This window comes from Alligator mississippiensis, chromosome 3 (genome assembly GCF_030867095.1).
Source record: "Alligator mississippiensis isolate rAllMis1 chromosome 3, rAllMis1, whole genome shotgun sequence".
Taxonomy (NCBI): domain Eukaryota; kingdom Metazoa; phylum Chordata; order Crocodylia; family Alligatoridae; genus Alligator; species Alligator mississippiensis.
The window spans coordinates 81,818,947-81,843,398 of record NC_081826.1 but is presented as its reverse complement, the minus strand read 5'-3'; the positions used below and the strand labels follow the sequence as shown (position 1 = coordinate 81,843,398).

At 46.5% G+C, this 24,452-nt stretch overlaps 1 long non-coding RNA gene across 3 annotated transcripts in view; it reads left to right on the top strand.

Moving 5' to 3' along the window:
* The window catches only part of LOC109285966 (uncharacterized), a 106,300-nt gene that overhangs the window by 4,776 nt on the left and 77,072 nt on the right, over positions 1 to 24,452 (top strand). The window contains exons 2-4 of one of the 3 annotated variants that reach the window (XR_002093875.2): positions 8,494 to 8,600; positions 21,635 to 21,773; positions 22,120 to 22,225. This is a non-coding gene — a long non-coding RNA (uncharacterized LOC109285966). Of the gene's footprint in view, positions 1 to 8,493; positions 8,601 to 21,634; positions 22,226 to 24,452 lie in introns of those variants that run through there. The other 2 variants (XR_002093876.2, XR_002093874.2) reach the window with 2 other exon arrangements.

The window sequence follows — 24,452 nt, the reverse complement described above, 5'->3', positions numbered from 1 at the left end:
GTGCTGGGTAGAAAGTGAATGTCAAGGACTGGGAAATAGGAATGAGCATAAACCATATTCTTCCATCTCATCCATGGCAGTGGTGTAACTAGGGCAGGGTGACTAGGACAGCAACTCTTTTCACCAACTTAGGGAGAGAATGGGGCAAAAAAACCAGGGCATTGGAAGTTGCTGCTCCCCCATGTGTGGCAGCTGCCCCAAGGGCCTGGCTGCATCAAGGTTGTTGCTTGTAGCCATGTTGGTCTAAGAACATAGGCAGACAAGGTTGTTTGGGTAAACATGATATCTTTTATTAGATCAACTAAATAGTTGGAAAAATAGTAATTTGCAAGCTTTCGGGCACAAACACCCTTCTTCAGGCTTCTACCCAATATGGCTTCTACTCTACCTAGGAAAGCACCCAGGCCAACAACAGACTCTCTCCAATACCTGAAGAAGGTTGTTTGTGCCCAAAAGCTTGCGAAGAACAATTTTTTCCAACTATTTTTCCAACTATATCACATTTACCCAAAGAACCTTGTCTAGCTGCACCATTACATCTCTGATCCATAGCAATTCCTGTGTTAGATAGGCCAAGGAACATACACTCCACCAAGTTTTAGGTGTGTGCAGAATGTATCCCTTCTGCAGCAGAGACAAAGTTGAAGGCACACTGTGACTTTTCATGGAGTAGCACACCTGTGTGTTAACCCATGCTTATGGCTTCTGGCAAAGCTACTGTTGACTGTGCAGTGACTGTTAAAATGAGTTGGAGTACCACAATGACTGTTGAAATAATACCAGGTCCTGTCCCACCATCAAAATAATAAAATGTCAGGCTGTTTGGCTGTTTGTCTAATTTGAGCCCAAACCTGCAAACATTTCTTAGAACAAGTACTTATATTAGTAAGTTCTTTGCAATAGGTGATTGCACTTTCAAATACTTAGGTGTCAGCATAGCAATTTGGTTAAATTTAATTGGATGATTCATACTGTATTGTGATTAAATGGTTAAAATCCTGAAACTTCATGTTACAAAAATATTGTAGTACCTGTTGTCTTGTACATTGAACCCAGAGCTTTTATTTTGATACTTAACTAGTAGGCAGCATTGTATGAGATGACTAAGAGCTTGTTCACAGCTTAAGGCAGCTGCCATAGAATGTTTTTCTTGTTCTGCCAGTTTTTGGTGGGGTTTTTTTTTTTTGCCTGTCAGTGTATTCCTTGCTCTTTGGGCTTTTTATTTTGTTTCCTTTTTCTTTTATTTTTTTCTTCCTTCAGCTCATTTTCCCTTCAGTTCCTTCATGATACTTCTCATTTTAAATTTAGTCTGTAATGAAAAGTTACTAGTGCAGGACTATCTCCTATTTCTCTTCTCTGTAGAGCCTGATGCTATCACTATATGTTATTTATTCTTTTCCTTCCCCATTTTCAACACTCCTCCATCATCTCCATCTGCCCAGTCTCAGTTGCTTCCAAACTTTTATAAAAGTTCTAATCCTAGCATTCCACTCCACTGAACACATACTTGTAACTGTATAGATAGATAAACTCAAAACAATAATTCAAGTCTTAATTTGTTAAATGTTCAATAATAGATTCATAGATTATTTTCATTGTGTATGTATGTCCATATATATATTGCAGTGCCAAGAAATCTGGGAATGTTGTTTGGTATTTTCTAAATCTTCTCAAAGACTAGAGTAAAAATATACTCTATATATATGGACTAGAGTATATTTTTACTCTAGTCTGTGAGAAGTTTTAGAAAATACCAAACAACATTCTCAGAATTCTTGGCACTGCAATAAATACATATTCAAAGTATAATTGCTCTGTTACATGTATGTAACATATGTGCACATAAAATTAACTAAAAAATCCTAAATTTCAGCAGTATTTATAATGTTAGTTTTAGTACAATTTCAAAATACATCCTATTTTGCAAACTGCAAACCAGAGCACACTAATAAAAGTAACTACATTAAAAGAAGAGGTGTTTTAGCAGTTCACTTCAGTCATAAATGCCGTAACCATTTTTGCAAAACTTCCATTAATCTCAATAGAAATTTCACAGGAGTAAAAATGGGAATATTTTAGGGCATCTTCTTTTCCTTGTTCATTCAGAACTTGCTGTAAACACTGATGTCTTTGGCATCTGGAGAAAGCACTACCTGGATGTAGCTACCATTGAAAATTTCTCTGAAGCTTCAGCTAGTTGAAAATGGGATTGTTCACCTGTTTGATAGCTTCAGATTTGGCCACTTCTGATGCCAGAGATCCGATCTGGAGCTCTGGACCGGGTTTCTGCTTCGATCTGGCCAAATTGGCTCCAAAGCTTTGGAGCCACCTCGGAATCAATGAAATATCTATAACTTTGTTGTTTTTTGTATGATTTTGTAGTCCCTGCTGAGAGCATGCAGTCTGCCAAGTTTCAAGGAGGTCGGTGAAGGGGTTTGGGGGGAACTGTACCACAAATTCTTGAAAGCAAAACTCATGTCACGTATATGTGTTATAACACAGTGGGGTGAAAACTGCCAGGGTGGTGGCTCCTGGTGAAGCTACAAAGCCTGCCAAGTTTCAAGAAGATCAGTGCAGGGGTTTTGGGGGAACTGTACCCCAAATTCTTGAAAGCAAAACTCATGTCACATTTATGTGTTACAACACGGGGGTCAAAACTGCAGGGATGGTAGCTGCTGGTGAGACCAAAAAGCCTGCCAAGTTTCAAGATCAGTGCAGGGGTTTGGGGGGAACTGCACCTCAAGCTGCAGACAAGCAAAACTGGTGACATGGGTGACACTGTGTGTGTTAAGGCACAGCAGAGTGAAGGCTGCAGGGATAGTAGCCCCTGCTGAGGCCATGATGCCTGCCAGCTGTTGAGGAGATTGGTGCAGGGGTTCTGGGGCCTTGCATCTCTAGCTGCCGACAGGCAAAACTCATGACATGGGTGCTTGTGCAACTGACTGTCTCTGTCTTGGGGCAGTTGATTGTCTGTATTGATTATTTCCTCTCCTTAGTCTCTGCTTTTTTAGGTGTTAATTGGGGTAATTAACTGGCTACATTTGCTAGGTACTGTGTATTGAGCTGGTCCCTGACTCAATCATGATTGATTGGTAAATGGTAACACAACAGCTTAGCAGCCGGGCCTGCCATGGTGTCTCCCACGCCCCAAGACAGAGACTGTCAGTCTCAGAAGTACCCATGTCACGAGTTTTGTCTGTCAGCAGCTAGAGGTTCAGGGCCCCAGAACCCCTGCACCAATCACCTAGACAGCTGGCAGGCATCATGGCCTCAGCAGGGGCTTCTATCCCTGCAGCCTTCACTCTGCTGTGCCTTAACACACACACTGTCACCCATGTGACAAGTTTTGCTTGTCCGCAGCTTGAGGTGCAGTTCCCCTCAAACCCCTGCACCGATATTCTTGAAACTTGGCAAGCTTGGTGGCCTCACAAGGGGCTACTATACCTGTAGTTTTTACCCCCCCCCCCCCCGTGATGTAACACATACTCATGACATCAGTTTTGCTTTTACGAATTTGGGGTGCAATTCCCTCCGAACCCCTGCACTGATCTTCTTGAAACTTGGCAGGATTCATGCTCTCTGCAGAGACTACAATCTCTGCAAATTTCATCTAAATCAGACAAAACACAACAAAGTTATATATATGTCATTGATTCCCCATTATACACTATGGCTGGATCTCTGAAGCAGCTCCGAAGCTTTTCCAAAGCGCTTCGGGAGCTCCGAACCACTTCAGAAAGCCTAGCAAAGCCAGCGCTTTAATCTGGACATGCTGCTTCGGACAGTTCAGTGTCCAAAGCTTTTCCAGATCCGAAGATCTGTCCAAAGCCTCTCATAGCCCTATTGGTTAGCGAGATTACATGAAATACCTGGCCATTTTAATGCACTTGCTTCTAGCTAATTCCAAGCATACTTTAAGGCTTTGCTTTTAACCAGTAAAGGCCTATATTATTGAATATCTGGTAGGGCTGTGTGCAGCTTTGAGTGCTGATTCGATTCAGAGGAGATTCAGCCCAATTTGGCAGCCAAATCTCCGAATCGAATCAGGGACCAATTAAAAGGCCCAAATCAATTTAAAGCTCTCCGAATCAATTCGGAAAAGATTCAGAAGGCTTCACAGATTGGGGCAGTCCCCGGTGGCTGCCGCAGGGAGCTGGACCTAGACTCCATGCTGATAAGTAGTGGGCGGGGGAGGGGGGACTGGAGGAGTGGGGAGGGGACCATGGGGGGACCCCTGCCAGACCCCATTTCCTGCCTGCTCCCCCAACCACCCTGAGCTCCCCTGACCCTCACCCACTCTCCCAGTGCCCTCCCCCTCGACATGGCTGCCCTGCCAAGCCCCAGCTCCTGGCTCTTTAAAAAAAAGGCCCTACTCACCAACTCCTGCCGGGGGGGGGGGGGGGGGGGCAATCCCTACTGCCTCATACTGCCTGACCCCACTCACTCCCCCAGCCCCTCCCCGCCATGGCTGCCCCACTTGCCCCATCTCCCAGCTTTTTAAAAAAAAGAAAAAAACCCAAAACTCTGGACTCACAGGCTGCTGCAGCAGCTTCGGGGCTTCTGGGGGCTCATGGCAGAGCCCCCCACACAATGCGGGGCAGTGGGGATCACACCCTCCCTCCACACCTGGCAGGAGCCAGTGAGTGGGGGCTTTTTTTTTCAAAGAGCTGGGAGCTGGGGCTGGGCAGGGCAGCCATTGGAGGGGCTGGGAGAGTGGGCAGGGGTCGGGTGGCTCATGGCAGAGCCCCCCACATGGCAGTGGGACAGTGGGAATTGCCCCCCCCCTCCACCTGGCAGCAGCCAGTGAGTGAATCGAATCACTGTACCCCGAATTGGCCAAATCCAAATCTGAAGCAAATACTAGCCGCTTCGCACAGACCTAATATCTGTCTACTTTAGGGGTTGCCTTTGTACGTATGCACCATTGCAATAGCTTTGATCAGTTGGCATACTTATGTTGAAAATTACCTGATATGTGTTCTTGAGGGCTGGAGGCAGGAACTCAAAATGTAGGACAAGCTATGGTGTTTTGTTCCATGTTTTCTGGTCACAGAGCCCCTGTAAATAGCAACAAAAAGCCCACCTCAGTGCAAGACAAGTCACAGTGGTGACATGTAGGGAGTATACGGGGGTGCACGTGCATCCCCTGAGAGCACTGGTGCACCTTCTGTCAAGCCATGCTCCCCACTCAGGCAACGGGCAGAGGGGCAGGCAGGAGTGCCGGTGCCCCCCCCTGCAAGCACCAGCCAAAGAGTGCAAGCACTGTGGCACTCCCAGAAGTGGCTGCAGCCACTTCCAGAAGTGGCCACAGCGATTGGTCACCTTGCAAGCAGCCATGGGGATATCCCCCCATCCAGTCAGTGGGATCGGCTGTGGGAGGACACCTCCCCTGGTCGCTGATTGGTTGCTGGGGAAGCACATGCCCCCCCTAACTAAGGTAGCACCAGTTGCCCATGACGAGTCACCTGAATATATATAAGGCCAGTGGTTCAACTCCTACACTACTTCCTACTTGCTGGTGGCATAGAAGGACATAAAATTGGAAAAGGGGATGTTTCCTGTTCTTCACCCATAATCTCTTAATCCATAGGCTCCATCAGACATGATCTAATTCTGCATCCTGGATGCTTAAAGTTGCTTAGACCAACACACCATCAAGGACCTACTGAAAAAGCACAGAAGTCATCTTTTCTTCTGCTTTCCAGAGGTGTTTTGTGCAGTCCATTACTCTAGTAAGCAGGTCCTAAACTAAGTGTTTGCAGTGCAGGGACACTAGCTCTGAAACATGCTCCTTTGGTGGACTACCACACCCATATTGACTAATCTTCAGAATATGGGTCAAGACACACATTTTTTGTTAAGCATCAGATCATTAGTTATTCTATTTATTGTGGGGAGTTAATATGTAAGATTTTCTTCATTTAGGTCAGGCATACAGATGCCATATAAAAGGTGCATAAACAATAAGCAAGAATGACCCTACCTAAAAAACTACTAGCACTTAAATCTCTGCCTTCCTTAATTGTTCATCCATCAAAAGGGATGGCATGGAGCTTGTATTTAATTGCAGGAATAATTAAAGTCTAAAGGCCTAAAGCTTCAGACATTACTCATTCCTACATGAACTTGCCTTGAATAAGACTGAAGAATATGGCCCGATACCTTTATAATGTTTGCTTTGGCAAATCAAAAACCCATCCAAAAAGTATATAAAATTTCATATTTCACAATAATTTTTAAAAATTGTGCTTTATTTACATTTTAAGTTATATCTTATAGGTTCATAGATGTTAGGGTCGGAAGGGACCTCAATAGATCATCGAGTCCAACCCCCTGCATAGGCAGGAAAGAGTGCTGGGTCTAGATTACCCCAGATAGATGCTTATCTAACCTCCTCTTGAAGACTCCCAGGGTAGGGGAGAGCACCACCTCCCTTGGGAGCCCGTTCCAGACCTTGGCCACTCTAACTGTGAAATATATGTTTATATAATGTGTTTATATCTAAAACATTATACGCTAACATAATTTGACTTGCTTTTCTTGTTCTTATTCAGTGATTTACATCAACGTGCTAATATAAAAATAATTATAAATCACAATTAAAAGGTGCACTGTTTAAGGTGTGAACATGCCTTTCATCATAGCAAAACTTGATTTTCACTTGATTCTTTTGGAAATATGAGATCATTACAGGTATATGCTTCATTGTGCTCATGCATTCAAAATCTAGATAGTGGCTTTTTGCCAAAATAATTTAAAATGTATGCTTTCAAAATATAAAAGAAAATCTAATTACATGTTATTTTAAAGGAATACTGCATATTTTATTTATAAAATTTGAAATACATTGCTTTTATCTAGATTTTAAAATACAGTTGTTGTATCTAACCACTATACATAATGCCCCCGTAAGGTAAGGTCCTGAGAAAAGGTCTGGATAAACTTGACATCATTCATGAAAGGCCAACTTATTGAGAATACACAGGACCAGTTGGAAAAGTGAATACTGGAATGAAAGAAACTCTTTAAAATACCTGTATCCAGTCCTAGATATCAGACGTTTCCTAGTTCACAGGTAGCAATTAGAGTAGGGGAACAGTTTTTTCAGGTAGCCAGCATCCCACTATTTAGGGTTTCACAGAACTGTGTCACTGGGATGGAAACAGGAACTCAGTGCAGTCCAGGAATTAGAATGCATCCTATGGTTAATATTATCAAGCAGGTGAGCAATCCTCTGTATTAGCTGTAGCATCTGAGCCATGTTCAAGGGTAGCTATAGCTATAATCCAGTTAGGAAACTATGAGAGCATGAATAACTGTGGAAAGGTATACAACAAAAGTAAATAACACAGCTGAAAAACAAAGTGTTTTGGTTGCTGCTACCACCTGAAAATCTAAAAGCAAGCAGGGATCAAAAAGTATCCCTGAATTATGAGTTTCTGGGACACATTCCATTCCCAGTTTGACTCCCAGACATTAGCCTCACCTCCGTCTTTGAGGTTTGATGCAGACAAATTGGAGAGAGTCCAGCGGAAGGTAACAAAAATGGTTTGGGGACTAGGGCACATGACTTATGAGGAGAGGCTGAGGGACCTGGTATTATTTATTCTGCAGAAGAGAAGACTGAGAGGAGCTTTAATAGCAGCCTTTAACTACCTGGAGGGTGGTTCCAAACAGGATGGAGCTAGACTCAGTGGTGACAGATGACAGAACAAGGAGCAATGGTCTTAACCTGCAGCAGGAAGTTGGATATTAAGAGAAACTTTCTCACTAGGAGGGTGGAAAAGCATCGGAAAAGGTTACCCAGAGAGGTGGTGGAATCTCCATCCTTGGAGATTTTTAAGGCCCAGCTTGACAAAGCCATGGGTGGAATGATCCAGTTGGGGACAGTCCTGTTTTGAGCAGGGGGTCAGACTAGATTACCTCCTGAGGTCCCTTCCAACTCAATTTTTCTATGATTCTATGATCTTGTATGATTTACATACTTAAATACATCATTCAAGATTTTTAATTTCTATCATATTCAAAAGAATCCTGATATGTGCTCACTACTAGAAGGAAGTTTTGAATCAAAAAGAATAGCTCTGATTTGGTAAATGCTGACTTGAAAAAAGGGAAATAAGGTTTTCTATAACCTTGAATGATATTAAACTTGTTTCTTCACAATTTTGTCAAAAATGTCACCCAAAACCCAGAAGGATTAAAGTCATAGAAGTACCATGACAAAGATTTGCTTTTCTGAGGCTGGGATTAACCCCAAAATTGGCGTCCTGTATTACCAATCTCCCCTAAAAACAGATGTAATAGTTTTCTTATTTGCTGAGGCATGACAGAGAGGTCCATCCTGCAACTCTCTTAGTACCTCTAGAATGAAACAGAGAAGACATTTAGTTTTTCTCCCACAAAAGTAGAAATCCTAGTTCAAATTTGATTAGTATTTTTCTGTGAATTACAAATATCATCAATGATATTGACACATTGTCATCGTTACAGGTTTGTAAGGTGCCCCAGGGACATGGGCAGGCTGAGAGTGACCAAACAGCTGAAGGGTGGATTGAGGCCAGTGGTGCCCAGGAGGGACCTACCATCTACTGAACAAAGTAAGGCTCACTCTAGGATTCTTGAGACAGCCTCCCTTTCAACCCAATAAGTACATCAAGGCATGGCGGGTGAGATAGAGGGGAGAGTTACCTAGAGGTGAGAGTGGGGTATGGGTTACGGGGCCATCAGAGGGCATCACAGCTGCGCCTAGGATCCCAACTGGTTACAGTGTGGCATACAGCAGATCAGGAAAGGGACAGACAGCACAGTAGTGGATAGGGCAGGAGGCAAAAAGCAGAACAGCTGATTAGGCAGGGAGCATAGGGCTGGATCAGACAGGGGAAAGGGGACTGGAATGGTATTTGGGGAAGGTACAAGATAGTTTGTTGCATGACTGCCAAAAAGGTTGCCCCCCTACTGTGCTAGAAGGTCACAGCAAAAAATAAAGAAGAAAAATATGCCAGATCAGAACAGAGGCTAAAGGCACTTCAATATACATAGAGAGAGAGAGAGAATAGAATTTATTCCGATAAATTGAGACCTTTTATTACAAAAGTTGCATGTCAAGGACATAATATCACATCATTGTAATTTGATCTGATATTTATCCACATTGATTTAATTTGAACTTATCCAAGCACATTTGGGTACGTTTCTACTGCATGAGACAAATCAGTTTGTAGGAAAATATTCCTATGCTCTTGATGCACATCATTAAATTGTGGAAGTAATCTCTAGGTTCCCTTCTGAAAAGAATCAGGCATAAGAATTCCTGTGTTTTTCTATAAGTGTTTTCTGAAAGAGTTCAGCACACATTACTATGAAAAGCACTATATATAAAAACAATATTCACAAATGTAGCTTCTTAGAAAGTAAACCTATCAAAACCTTTCACTGCAGTGAAAAATGTATGTTGGTGTTCCATGCAATCAAGGTAAACTATACAGAGCACACCAAGGTAGTGTGTTTTTTTTTTCCTATGATTTTTTTTCTATATGAAGGGATTATTTAAACCATATTTTTACTGTAGCAATATCTTTTAGATTTAACGTAACCAAAAGAGCCATGAATCAAACAGTAATATATGAGTTCACACCTTCTGTTTTCATATAAACAAGGAAAAACTATTTGATTCTATCCTGAAAACATTACACTTAGATGTTATGAAAAGCAAATACCAGAAGGATAGCAGATTGAATTACAGAGACAAGGAAAAGAGTACTGGCAAATCTGTCAAATGACATTGCTACTATATTTAGTAGAGGGGATGGTACTACTATACATCACAGTACTAATTAGTTATATGCAGTAGTTGGATTTATTCATATATGGAAACAACATAAAGTTGATAAGATCATTTGATTCTCAAAGCAATGTTAAATCAACACTATTTAAATCACGCTACAGATGAATGTGATAAACTGGCGTACACAAAGTTCTTGAGAAGCATGCTACTTGAGAATCATTTGGCAAGATTTCTTCATGAAATCAAACAGGTTCCTGTTGTATTTGGCAATCAATACAAATCTCCTCTTCTCCTTGTACTCAACATCATATAAATATGTTCGCTCAAGGATACTTATCAAGAGGATGTTTTAAAACAAATGTGATTTAATATGTCATCCAACCCGTAAACAGCATAAACCCAAAGAACTCTGAAATTTTTCCTTAAATAGGAATAGGACATAGGAAGTAGGCAGTAATAGGACATAGGAAATAGAGAGGATCTCTGTAGTAGTGAGAAAGTAATAATGTTAGAAGTCTCTCCTGATGGTTAGAAAAGTGGTATGAAGTGGAATTCAGCAAAGGTTTGTGCTGAGTCTGGTACTTTTTAGTTCTTTTATCAATACTTAGGCCAGGTACAACCATTACACATAAACTGGTATAAGTGATCAGAGCCAGTCTACACCCCTACCCGAACAGAAGTTTAGCATACATAGACTGGTTTAAAAATGGCGTAACCTGGTCTAAGATAGACCTGAATCAATGTGGTATCACACTTAAGCAATTTAAGTTAGACTGCTTTATCAAACTTCTGAACAAGATGCCTGAGAGTGGAACTGAGTGTACACTTTCAGCTGCAAATGGCACCAAGCTGGTTGAGCAGTAGGCAATTTAAGAGGAGAGGATTAGGATTCAAAATGGCCTTTATGAGTTGGAAAAATGGTGTGAAATAGGATGACATTCAAAACTACTATGTTTAGGAAAAAACATATACAATACTATATGGGGAATGGCTGGTTAGGCTGCTGTACTGCAGAAAAAGAGTTAGGGTCATAGTGGATTACAAGCTGAATATAAATAAACAGTGTAATATTATTTTACCTTATTGATATATATTAATACGGGAGTTGTATAGAAGTAATGGGAAGTGATTCTTTCACTGCTCACATAGAAGATTGCACCCAGCTTTGGGCATCACATTTTAAGAAAGATATGGGCAAACTGGAAAGAGTTGAGAGGAAAGCAACAAAAATGTTAAATATCTTTGAACAAAGCATATGAAGAAAGGTTGTAAGAACTGGTACATTTTAGTTTAGAGAAGAGAAAAATGAGGAGGGTTTGATAACAGTCTTCCAGTACAAAAAAGGTTTTTTGCCATTCAGGTGTTCTCTGTGTCCACTGATGACAGGCAAGACATAACAGTTTTAAATTCCAATAGAGAACTGATTATTAAGAGAAAAGTACATACTGGAAGGGGTCATAGACAGTCTGTTACTGGTAGTTTTTAAGTACAGATTAGGTAAATATTTGTCTGGCTGGGATGGGTTTAGACAGAAATGACCTTGCAATGAGCATGGGTTGTAGATAATCTTTTGAGGTCCCCTTCAGTTCTATTTCTCTATATTTTCCCTATGAAGCAAAGTAATGTTAAGGTAAGAGAAAAGAAAGGAGAGACAGAATCAACAACTGTGAAACCCAAATTCTGTCATTCAGGTTCTGAAAAGGAGCTAGGTTCTTCAAATTGTGCATAATCCTAATTCAGTGATTCTCAACTTTGTTAAACCCCTGGCACCAGTCAAAAAATACCAGTTCTTCACTTTCACACTGTGCCCGCCTCTGCTCCAGAAGGTGCTCTCGGGCAACTCTTGCGCGGGTGGCTAACCGGGCCTGCCCCGCTCTCGCTGGGGAATCCCCGGAACTCGCCAACCGCGGTCACGGCTGGGCCCGCAGCAGGGGGGTCCCCCTCATTGCGGCCTCCAGCACCAAAGCGCCCCTGGGCAGGCTCACACGGGGCTCCGACCTCCCCTACACCCCAGCCAATGCCTCCTTTGGTCGTGGACCTTTGGTTCCTTGTCCCCGAACGAGGACTGGGCATCGAGGGGCCTCTCTGCCCCTTGTGGCCCTCTTCCCTGACACCCCGCCGGCATCTCTGCCTGGTCTTCCCTGGTTCCCTCACTGGGATTCCCACCGGCTCTATCCCGGTTCCCTCACCGGAGTTCCAGCCAGCTCCAGTCCAGTTCCCTCACCGGAGTTTCCGCCAGCTCCCGCTCTGGGCTCCTCCCCGGAGCCTCTGCCCACTCGTCCCCGGTTACCTCACCGGTGGTTCCAACTGGCCCTCTCTCTGGGCTCCTCCTCGGAGCTTCTGCTGGCCCCCCTGTCAATTTCACCGCTCTTCCACGGCAGCGCGGCTCTCCCAGCCTCCGTCGCTCCCGGCGCGGCTGCAGCCTGTTCGGCCCACGGCAAAGGCCCCTTGCAGGGGCCTGGTTCTACTCCTGGGCTTCCTCCCGGGTTCCACGTCCTCCCGCCGCGCGCCCCCTCTGTCTTCGGGGCCGCGTTTTATTTCCCCTGAGTGGCGCCTCTCTCTGACGTCGCTCCGCCCCAGCCGTATGAAAGCGCGGCTAATGAGCCGCGTGGGTGGTTCCCCGGCCTGCACGCCGCCGCTGCTCCCCCCTCCTGCGGAGCATAAGTGCGTGTTTCCCCTGGCCCTGGGCCAGGGGCTCCCTCTAGTCCCATTGTCCCTGGGACATAACCCCCCCTTAAGATGCCTTGGGGCGCTGCTTTGTTTCCCCTGCGGGTCGTACCTGTAGGGTCGGTCCACCCTTTCCCCGGATCCTTTTGGTCCCCGGCCTGGTCTTCATTTCCACACCTAGACAAGAAGTCCGCCACGGTGTTGGTTTTCCCGGGTCGGTATGTGACGCGGAACTTATACGGTTGGAGCGCTAATGCCCACCGGGTGATCCGAGCATTATCGGACTTGGCTGTACTTAGCCACTTCAGTGGGGCGTGGTCCGTCACTAGTGTAAATTCTCTGCCTATCAGGTAGTACCTGAAGTAATCCACCGCCCACCGAATTCTCAGGCACTCACGCTCAATAGTGGCGTACCTTTTTTCTGCCGGTAGTAGCTTGCGGCTCGCATATGCCACAGGTCTTTCGCCCCCCCGCTCTTCTTGGGTGAGGACTGCACCCACCGCCGTCTCCGAGGCGTCTGTCTGCAAGATAAAGGGTTTTTGGAAGTCAGGGGTATGAATTATGACGTCTTCGCATAATGCCCTCTTCAACTTTTCAAAACTTTGTATCATCTCCTCCGACCACCTGACTAGTCCCGTTTTCCGCCCTTTGAGAGCCCCCGACAGGGGTGCTGCTAATTCTGCAAAATGGGGCACAAATCGCCTATAATAGTTGGTTAGTCCCAGGAAGGACCGTAACTGGCGACAATCTTATGGGGCCGTAAAGTTTCGGATAATTTCTACTTTGTTGGCCAAAGGTTTAATTGTGCCCCTGCCGACCAAGAATCCCAAATATTTTGTTTCTTTCTGCGCAAAAGCGCACTTTCGAGGATTTGCGGTTAGGCCGACGCGTCTCAGCTCTGCGAGGACGGCCCAAAGGGCTCCCAGGTGTTGTTCCCAAGTCCAGGTGTATATGATGATGTCATCTATATACGCGGCTGCATATTCGGTGTGGGGCGCCAGGATTTGATCCATCAAACGTTGGAATGTTGCAGCGGCGCCGTGCAATCCAAAAGGCATCCTAACAAATTCGTACAGCCCCCACGGGGTGCCGAATGCCATCTTCTGCCGGTCTCTCTTGGCTACTAGAATCTGCCAATATCCCTTGGCCATGTCAAGGGTCGATATATACCGCGCATCTCCTATCCTTTCTACCAGCTCTGCCACATGGGGCATGGGGAACGCATCAAAGACCGCTATGGCATTCAAGCGCCGGTAGTCCACGCACAGTCTTAATGATCCGTCTGGCTTACGCACAGGTACCAATGGGCTTCTCCAGGGACTTCTGGAAGGCCGGATAACTCCTAGTTGCAACATGGACTCAACTTCTTTGCAGACCATTTCCTGGAGATGGTGGGGAATGGGCCGCCATCTCTCCCTCACTATTGCCCCAGGGGGTGTTTTGATGGCGTGGCATGTATTCCGAACCCAGCCGGGCTCTTCACGAAAGACCCCTCTGAATTCATCTATCAGGGTTCGGGCCTCTCGCTGTTGTGCCAGAGTTAGTTCCTCCCCCAGCCTGACTGGGGTATTTTCTGAAGCGGGCTCCATCCCTCTCTCCGGCCCTTGGGGTCCTAGTTCTTTGTCCTCAGCCTCGGAAAAGGCTGCCCATCCCTCGGGATCCTGCCATTCCTGCAGGAGGTTCACGTGATAGATCTGCTTCTCCCGGAGGTGTCCGGGTCTGTGAACCTCATAATCTACGGGCCCCACCCGGCAGAGGATCTTGAACGGCCCTTGCCACTGCGTTAGGAGCTTACTGGTGGACATGGGGAGCAATACCAGGACCCTCTGCCCCGGTTCAAATTCTCGCTCCTTGGCCCGGCGATCGTACTGGCCCTTTTGGCGGGCTTGGGCTTCCCTGACGTTCTCGTGGGCCAGATCTCGGGCCAATCTGATCCTCTGTTGGAACATCTGCTGGTATGTCTTTGGCTCCTGGGAGGGTCCTTCTCCTCGCGCCCATTCTTCTCTTAGGACCTGTAATAGGCCCCGTGGGCGATGCCCCAATACCAGCTCGAATGGTGAGAACTTTGTGGATTCTTGGAGGGTGTCCCTGAGAGTGAATAGTATTAGGGGGAGGAGGAGGTTCCATTTCCGGGGATCCCCCTGTATGCACCAGCGCAATGCCCGTTTTATGGTCCCGTTAAGGCGTTCTACCAGCCCGTTGGTCTGAGGATAGTAGACCGAGGTGCGGAGCTGCTTTATCTGAAGGGTCCGGCATACCGATCTTAAAACCCCAGAAATGAAATTTTTCCCTTGGTCTGTCAGGATTTCTTGTGGGATCCCCACTCGGGCTATGCAATTTATTAGTTCCTCCGCGATACACGGTGCCGTTACCGTTCGCAGGGGGGTTGCCTCCGGGTACCGAGTGGCATAGTCCACGATAACTAGAATATATCGGTGACCCGAGCTACTGCGGGGCACAGGGCCCACGACATCTAATGCAATCCTCGCGAACAGGGTGGTAATGACAGGCATGGATTGGAGGGGGGCCCGAGGAGGGCGTTCAGTTCTCGTCTTTTGACAAATGGGGCAGGCCGCACACCGGCGGGCTACTTCCTCCCTCATCCTGGGCCAAAAAAACCATCTGTTCACCTTCGCAAGGGTTTTATCTCGGCCCAGATGCCCCCCTGCGGGGCTTGCACGCACCAACTGCCAAATAGCTTGGCGGAATTGGGCGGGCACCACTAGCTGCGGGCTCTCAACTTCCTCGCCCCTGTCCCCCTGTAGGCGGTACAGGAGTCGATCCCTTACCTCAAAGTGGGCTCGTCCTTCCGGTGTCAACATAGAGGCCCTCTGGGCACCTTGGGCCTGTTCTCGAAGTGTCCCAATCTCCGGATCCTTCTCCTGGGCGTCACGGAACAGGAGACTACTCGTGAGGTTGTCGAGGTCCAACATATTCGCCTCATCGGTTGGCCCCTCGCCCTCTTCCAGCTCGCCCAACCAGCCCTCTCGGCTCTGGATCCTTTTTTGGTCCCCTTCTGCGTCCCTTACCCTGTCTAGGACATCGTATGTCGGTGCCCAGTCGCACCCCAGGAGCATTTCACAGGCTAACCGGGGCACCGCGCCCACCAGGAGTTCTCCCTGATGCTCCATTACCTGTAGGCGGACCCATTGGCACTCGGTCCGCTTCGCATCCCCATGGAGGCAGGCAATTCTCACGGGGGAAGCTGCCCCCCGACCGTACGGTGGTATCAAATCTTCCCTGACGAGGGATTGAGCACATCCCGAATCCAAAGTACCTTGCACGGGGCGGCCTTCCACCCACGCTGTGACAACCGGGCACTTCCACGCCATGTTCCCTCCGCCGACCGCATAACTGCATAGGCTCGCCGAGGCCTTGACCTCGCCACCGCTCCGCTGGGGCTTTTGTTCGGTTATCCGGGGCCCACCGTTCCGCGGCCTGCCACGGGCATTCTCTGGAAAAATGGCCCTTCTGCCCGCACTGGAAACATACCGTATCCCTGGGAGTCCCTCGGTCGGGCAGATGCCTGCGCTTTGGTTCTCGTGGGGCTGCCACCGAGGGTCTCTGGCTCCTTCTCTTCCTGGGGTAGTACGCCTCCGAGGCAGAGAAAGCTTCGGCCAACCTCAGAGCTTCCTCACAAGTCTGTGGGGTATGCTGCCGGACCCATCGTTGCATCCGCTCCTCTAAGTCATTCTGGAACTGCTCCAGGACGATCTGGTCGACTAGTGCCTCTTGGTCATGCCCCGCTGGGCTCACCCACTTATCCAGCAAGTCGAGCAACTGTTGTAACAACACTCTCGGCTGTCTTATCTCGTGGCCCTTCTTAGCTCGGAATCGGAGCCGGTAGTGCTCGGGGGTGATCTCTAAGCGATATAAGATGGCTTCCTTTATGGACTCGTAGTCCAGGGCATCCTCCCTCGACAGGGCCCGGTACGTGGCTTGGGCCTTGCCCACTACTAAGGCCCCCAGCTGGCTCGCCCAGTATCTCTTATCCAACCCTGCCACGAGGGCATGCCGTTCAAAGGCCTCAATATACGCCTCCGGGTCATCCTCTTTAGTCATCTTAGGCATCTTAAAGGATGCCAGGCTGTGCTGGCGCCATTCTTGTTCCTGGTCCAACATCTGTTGCTGGGAGCCCAGAATCTGGGTCAGCAGTTGCAAGTTCTGCCCGATAATATCAACGGGGCCCATAGCCGGGGCCTGCACGTTGGCGTAAGTCGCCAGATCGGGGTTCTCCATGATCCCACCACTGCCACCACGTTGTGCCCGCCTCTGCTCCAGAAGGTGCTCTCGGGCAACTGTTGCGCGGGTGGCTAACCGGCCCTGCCCCGCTCTCGCTGGGGAATCCCCGGAACTTGCTGACCACGGTCGCAGCTGGGCCCGCAGCAGGGGGGTCCCCCTCACTGCAGCCTCCAGCGCTGAAGCGCCCCTGGGCAGGCTCACACGGGGCTCTGACCTCCCCTACACTCCGGCCAATGCCTCCTTTGGTCGTGGATCTTCGGTTCCTTGTCCCCGAACGAGGACTGGGCGTCGAGGGACCTCTCTGTCCCTTGCGGCCCTCTTCCCCGACGCCCCGCCGGCGTCTCTGCCTGGTCTTCCCTGGTTCCCTCACCGGGATTCCCATCGGCTCTATCCCAGTTCCCTCACCGGAGTTCCCGCCGGCTCCAGTCCGGTTCCCTCACCGGAGTTCCCACCGGCTCCAGTCCGGTTCCCTCACCGGAGTTTCCGCCGGCTCCCGCTCTGGGCTCCTCCCCGGAGCCTCTGCCCACTCGTCCCCGGTTACCTCACCGGTGGTTCCAGCTGGCCCTCTCTCTGGGCTCCTCCTCGGAGCTTCTGCCGGCCCCCCCATCAATTTCGCCACTCTTCCACGGCGGCGCGGCTCTCCCAGTCTCCGTCGCTCCTGGCGCGGCTGCAGCCTGTTCGGCCCAAGGCAAAGGCCCCTTGCAGGGGCCTGGTTCCGCTCCCGGGCTTCCTCCCGGGTTCCATGTCCTCCCGCCGCGCGCCCCCTCTGTCTTCGGGGCCGCATTTTATTTCCCCTGAGTGGCGCCTCTCTCTGACGTCGCTCCGCCCCAGCCGTATGAAAGCGCGGCTAACGAGCCGCGCGGGTGGTTCCCTGGCCTGCACGCCGCCGCTGCTCCCCCCTCCTGCGGAGCATAAGTGCGTGTTTCCCCTGGCCCTGGGCCGGGGGGCTCCCTCTAGTCCCGTTGTCCCTGGGACACACACATTTTTTAATGGGAAAATAATAGAGCTATTCTTCTACGGAGAGGTGGTGGAAGCTCGATCCTTGGAGGTGTTCAAAACCTGGCTAGACAAAGCCTTGGCTGGGATGATCTAGTTGGGGATGGTCCTGCTTTGAGCAGGGGTTGGACTAGATGACCTCCTGAGGTCTCTTCCAACCCCAACTTTCTATGATTCTATGATTGCAAAGAATTTGCAAGGACCACAACAGGCAGAATGTTTTTGACACAAGGGTATTCCTATTTGAAAATTCTGGGTTGATTTTGTGAATAATGTGTAGGTGTTTTGCACAGCTAAGAATTCTAATATTGCACGGCACCCTGTAGCATCCTTTAAAAGATCTCATGGTGTGTGTGGCAGGGCACTGTAGGTGCCTGCCACTTTAAGGGCCTGAAGCCAGCAGCTGACAGGTGCCTGATGGAGGCAGCCATTTTGGACCTAAGGCTGCCCATATAAACAGGGCAGTTTTGCTGCTGGAAGCCAGGCAACAACATTGCCTGGCTACAGGTATCATCTGGAGGTAAGGGAGGAGCTGTAGGGAATAGTCAGGAGGCTCCTGGTCCTGGGCATGACCTAAAACTGCACCCTGCCGGGAGTGGGTGGCCTGGTGGGTCTCCCAGTGGCGTGGGAGCCCCCAGGAAATACCAGGCCAGTTACCACCCCGGTGAAAGGTGGGTAGGGGTGCCTTAACCCTAGCCCTCACCTTTGGGTGGGTTTGCGTACCATCAGAGGTAGTTGCAGGGATGCAAGCCCCGAGGAGAAGATGGGGGCCAGGTACGGCTGTAGCCATCTGAGCCCTGCAGGAGTATGAGACCTGAGATGGAAAGTTGGGGCTAGGCATGGCTGTGGCCACCTGAGCCCTGTAGGGGTGTGAGACCCTGAGAAGGAAAGATGGGGCCAGACATGGCTGTGGCTACCTGATCCCACCAGGGAGTAAACCCTGTGGCCCCCCAGTGAGGGGGCGGTCTGGAGCCCCAAGGGAGAGGGAGCAGAAATTAGGACCCCAGTGAGGGGGTAGCCCTAGTGAAGGGGGTGGAGATCAGTAGCCTCAAGTTAGGGGCAGTGTGCTCACCCCAAGTGAGGGGCAGAGTTATGGAGCCCCAGTGAGGGGGTAGCCCCTTGTAAAGGTCAGAGATCTGGACCCCCAAGTGAGGCGGGGGCAACTTGGAGACCCAAGCAAGGCGAATAGGCCCAGGAAGTCTTTGAACACCTGAGGCCAAGGTTTGGGCCAGAGGCCGAGTGAATGGGGGTCTCAGCCCCAGAGTGAGAGAGGCAAGTCCTGACCCCGGTAAGTCATGCACTGCTGGGAGGTAGAGTGTGGGTCAAATGTAACATCCGTAGTAGCACCACAACCTGCTGCCCCAGGGGGGAATAAGAGTCCCCTGTGAAACCCTGGGGCACCAGTTGTGGTGTGAGGTACCCCAGTTCCCCACATCCAGGAAGGGGGACCCGGAGAGAGTGTAGGGCTAGTGAGGCTGGAGGTAGAGTGCCCCCTCGACTGGTCCATGCTGGGGCCAAGAAGGCCAAAAGGGCCAGGCACCCACCGCAAGGGGCACCCAGAGTTGTGGGCCTGGGACCCCGCTTCGCCTTTGAGGTGAGGCCAGGACCTGTGTATGGCCAAAGGTCCTGAGTGGGGACCATACCCGAGAGGGGAGCCAGCTACAAGGAGCTCGGCACCCCGGATGAAGGCAGTGTAGGCAGCCAGAGCAGAGGGATCAAAGGAGGATTCAGGAGACTAGTATGGGGCTGGTGTGACCATTAACATCTGTGAGGCTTGGGCCTTGGTGTAGGGGTGGTACAGAGCCATGGATGCTGATTAGCCTAGCATCTATCCTGGACATAATAGTGGAATAGCTGAAAAGGGGATTATTGATGAAGTATTAAAAGATGTAGTATAATTAATGGCAGTCAACGTGGTTTTATAGAAAATAGTTCTTACCAAGCAAACTTGATTTCATTCTTTACGAAGACAAATTTACTCTGTAGATATAATCTACAAAAATTTCTGAAGCATATGACTTAATACTGCTTGGCATGGTGATTAAAAAATTAGCACTAGTGTATATTGGTAGAGTACATGTTAAATGGTTTGATATTTGGCTAAATAACAGGTTTCAAAGTAGTTGTCAATGGGGATCCATCATCAAATTGGGGTTAAATTTGGTTGTGTTCCTCAGGGATCCATACTAAACCTATTATTATTTGATGTTTTTGGTAATGATCTCAAAGCATAAAATTGCTGCTGCTAAAATATGTGAATAACAGAAAGACTGGGAATTAAAGACAAGGAGAGGACAGTTATAACAGTCTGGATCTCTTGGTAATATAGGCCCATTCAAACAACTACTATTTTTATACAGGCAAATGTAAAGTTACCTATCTTAGAAAAAGGTAGGCCAGCCATCCCCGGAAGGTGGTAATTCTGAAAGGAATTACAAGCAAAAACACATAAAGTTTCATAATAATGCTGTGGCAAAAATAGCTGTGACACTTGATAGCAGCAAATTGGAACAGAGGAATGATTTTATCTCCACATGTTTTCTGTGAAAATGACACTGGAATTCCCATTTTGAAAATGTATAGAAAAGAATAGCCACAAAAATATTTGAAAACTGGGAAAAAAATAAATGCATTACGGTAAATAGCTCAATGTACGTAACTTATCAAAATAAAATTGAAAGGTGCCTTGTTTACAGTGCAGAAGTACTCTCTTGGGAAGAAAGTACTTGATACAAAAGGCTCTTTATTTTAGCAGAAAAAAATGGTAATTTAAAACCAGTTTCTGGAAGCTGAAGCTAGACTCGTTCAAATTAAATGTTAGCATAAATTTGTAACAGTAAGGATTATTGGTGAGTCTCACTCTACCTCTTGGTAGAAGGTTGAATGATTTTCTGAAATATTTTATTTTGTCAAACCCAAACTATGCTTTAATCAAAGACAAGTGACTGGACTCAGTACTGGGTACCTGGATAAAATGTCCCATAATATACAGGAGGTCAGAGTAGATGATCTAACAGTCCCTTATGGTCCTAAATTTGATTAATCAAAGTTTCAGGACAAAGATGTTTATAATCTTTGTAAATTATCAAGGCCTCAGTCCTAATTGAAACATCTAGCTACTACTATAACAGTAATAACAACTAAAGTAAAAATGAAGAGATTTAGGCTTGGTATTGTTTCATTGATACAATGGGAATACAGCAGATTCTGGGCACTTCAACAAGCACACATTTACTGCACAGTAACTGAAATTACTACGCAGTATGGGCACACATCTATATGTGCATGCCCGTGCTGTGCAGTAAATATGGTAACTTATACTGACTTGAGTGTAAGTTTGATACCTGCATCATGTAGGGATCAAATTTATGCCCGATTAGTTACTGCATAGTAACGCACATGTAGATGTGCGTCAGTCTGCACACAGCGTTAATGAGCTTTAACACGTGCATGTGTAGATGCTGGCCTATTCCTGCTTGCCACGCGGTAACTTATTGTGCAGTAAATTTAAGCTGGCGTAAATGCGCACGTAGACACACCCTCTGTGTTTTATTAAACAAGGATTTATGTGAAATTTTACCTACATAAATAAGGGCTTTAATTATGCTGTTTTATTGTTCTCAACATTTTCTAGAAAATAAAAAAAAAAAACATTTTTCTTTGAAACTTGCATAGATAGAATGATAACTCATATACTATGTGAAACAAGTAATTAGGAAAATTTTCAAATACATATTTTTTATTAGTTATTTCACATAGCACTTACTTCTGAATCTGCAGTACTGGCAAACTTCTCTCAGTGACATTCCCAGGTCTGTCCCTAGCCCAATTCCACCATCCACAATGCCAACCCTCTTTCTTGGGCAGCAGTGTATCGTAACCCTAGAAACTATTCTAATTTTGTGGGGCCAGAGGTAAACCACTAGTTTCCTCCCCCTGCAGTGAATTCAGAAGAGATGGAAAGAAAAGAAGTGTGGGAGATCCCTAGAAGGATTTCTTTTGAGTTTCCTGTTCCTGATCTAGTTCTTCCAGAAATCAATCGGCCCACTCTGCTGTGTTTCCTGCATGCTACATCATAAAGGTACTATAGAAGGGGAGGTGTGGCTCGTGGCTGCGTGCCTTTGAGGGCAGACCTTCAGTTTGCCCCAAAAGGCAGGTATGGATATGCCCCAAATATACTTGCATGTACTTAGATAAATTCCATTCTTTTACTTGTATACATTTATAATATATGTATGTTTATATACTGTTGATAGAAACCTTTCATGAAAGAAAAATACCTTTTGATTTAAATTTTTAAAACAGATAAAATAGGACAAAATGTTCAAACGTAAGTGACTGGAACATCAGTTACAGATATCCTTATTTAGGTACCTATATATGTGGTCTGGTCTTCTTAAGTACTAAAGACCCCTTGTTTTTTACAGAGGTCAAGTTCAACTTCCATAAACTTTCATGAGAATTTTTCCAGTGAGTGTTTCATGCTCTACACTGCAGTGTGTTGAATACATTAAATAACATACATATCTCAAATACTTCGCTGTGCTGTTTATTGCATGATGGATGCCTAAAATCCTGAGCTTGCAAAACTCCACATACCTTGGCCACAAGGCCTCTTTCTGTAGAAATCATTCAAAATATCAGGAAACACCATGAAAGTTAATGATAATCATTAACAAATGATATTTAGTCATTGTCATTTGTCTGAGTCTTGTTTCCTCACAGGGAGAGAAAGATGACTTGGCCCACCACTTGCTATGCATTAATGATGCATACATTAGTATTACCATGGTCAATAGCTCATAGTCACACATTCACTTTATTTCCCACCTTCCAGAATTTCTTGCCTTACTTTTAAGTGCTTTACAAAGATGGGTGTGGCTGTATCTTTACTTTCCAGCTACTCCCCTTGCCTGTGTTCTTTTAAAATTGTTTAGTTCATAAGCATAGACAAGTTCATGCATGTGTGTTAGTTTCGGCACGTTTAACATATATTAATTTAGATGCTTTCTGAGATTAAAATGAAAGAAGTTTGCCAGGCTAAGATACCTTTCAGTCCAATGGATTAATACCCTTTCTTGAAACCAGCTTTTGCTTCTTTTCTTTCTCTTTTTCTTTCTCTCTCTCTCTCTCTCTCTCTCTCTCTCTCTCTTTCTTTTGGCGTGTGTGTGTGTGTGTGTGTGTATTTTTTTTAATTCTAAATTTAAATCAGATTTTTTTTAAATCTACTCTAGTGTAGTATTGTTACATGCATGACATAATTATACATTTACCTTTGCTGGATTATAGGCATCAGCAACACTCCTGTGTTCACAATCCCAGCAATTCTTGTGTCCCTCCCATGTATTCATACTGAACACAAACACTTGAGTTGGTCCTTGGAATTTTGATTAACATCATTGTAAGACGCTATCCAGATGCCCCACAACTACAGTATTCTTAGGACTCTGACTTTCAAGCATTTGATTCTCTACTGCCTAAAACTTTATGTAGGGCTTTTATCTCTGGTCAAAATGGATTACTTACTTTCATGCTTTGCTCACATTTTGGAAGTATAAATGAAAACACAAAGTGCAAGGTAATATCAGGAGAATTAAAAATTCTATACATGCTTATTTTTGTCAGGTGAAGGTATTGGAACAACTTTTAAAGCAACAGCAGCAAAGGTCTTGGAGGAGAACACACTGGGCTTGTCTACACTGGCCCTTTTAAACTGGATTAACCTAAAATTACCATTTTTAAGGTGCATTAAGGGTGTGTGTCCACATGTGCGTGCCCTTAATGCACCTTAAAAATGGTGAGTTTAGGCTAATCCCACCTAGATTTGATACCTGCTTAAAGTAAGTATCAAATTTAAGATGGCATAGCTAAATCACATTAGCCCATGTATAGACAATTAGTGCACATTAACGCAGTATGCATCAATGGATACACGCCAAGTTAAGGTGCATTAGTGTGACTACACATGGGCTAATGCGACAGCTATGCGAGCCTAAAGTTAAAGTGCCTTAATGCTCATTAACATATCTACATGTAGACAAGCGTCTAAATCTCCTTAATGCTCCTTAAACAAAGGAACATTAAATTTAGGTGTACGTAATTACATGTGTAAACACACCCACTTATACCAGTTTTCCAGGTGAATCTGTGTGGTCACCTCATGGCACCTTGGAGAGTACTGGAGAATAATCATGACTTTACACACTTATTCCTGCTCTTCATGTACCAGATCTAAAAACGAGGCAGTGAAGCCATATTGAAAGTTACCCCTCTCCCCTCAAAGGCACTCTTAAGTTTGCTAGAGGCAGAGAGCTCACAAGTGCAGCTGGGGGGCAAACCAGAGTTTATTTCCATACCTGATTTTAAGGTTTGGTGTGTGCAGGCCTAGAGCTTTCAAGGGTGCTGAGAAAAGGTGTAGCATACCTTAAGGGTCAGCAACCTGCTGCACATGGGTTGAATCCAGCTCATGGGACCATTGGATCCATCCCATGAATATGGGGTTTGGTGGTGTTTAGCAATGTGAGGGTGCTCCTCCCATGCCAGGGCAAGAAGCAGCAGCAACAGTGGGAGCTCCCCCTTTGCTGAAGCAAAGAGAAGCAGCAGTAGTGGCTGCAAGGTCCTAACACAAGCTCATCCCTAACCTGACCTGAGTCATTCCAGCCCACAGCCTGAAAGGGCCGTCAACTGCTTTCCTAAGATAATGTGCTAATGAGAAAGCAGTTGGAGAGAACAAAGGAAGTTTAGGTATGAATGGATAACC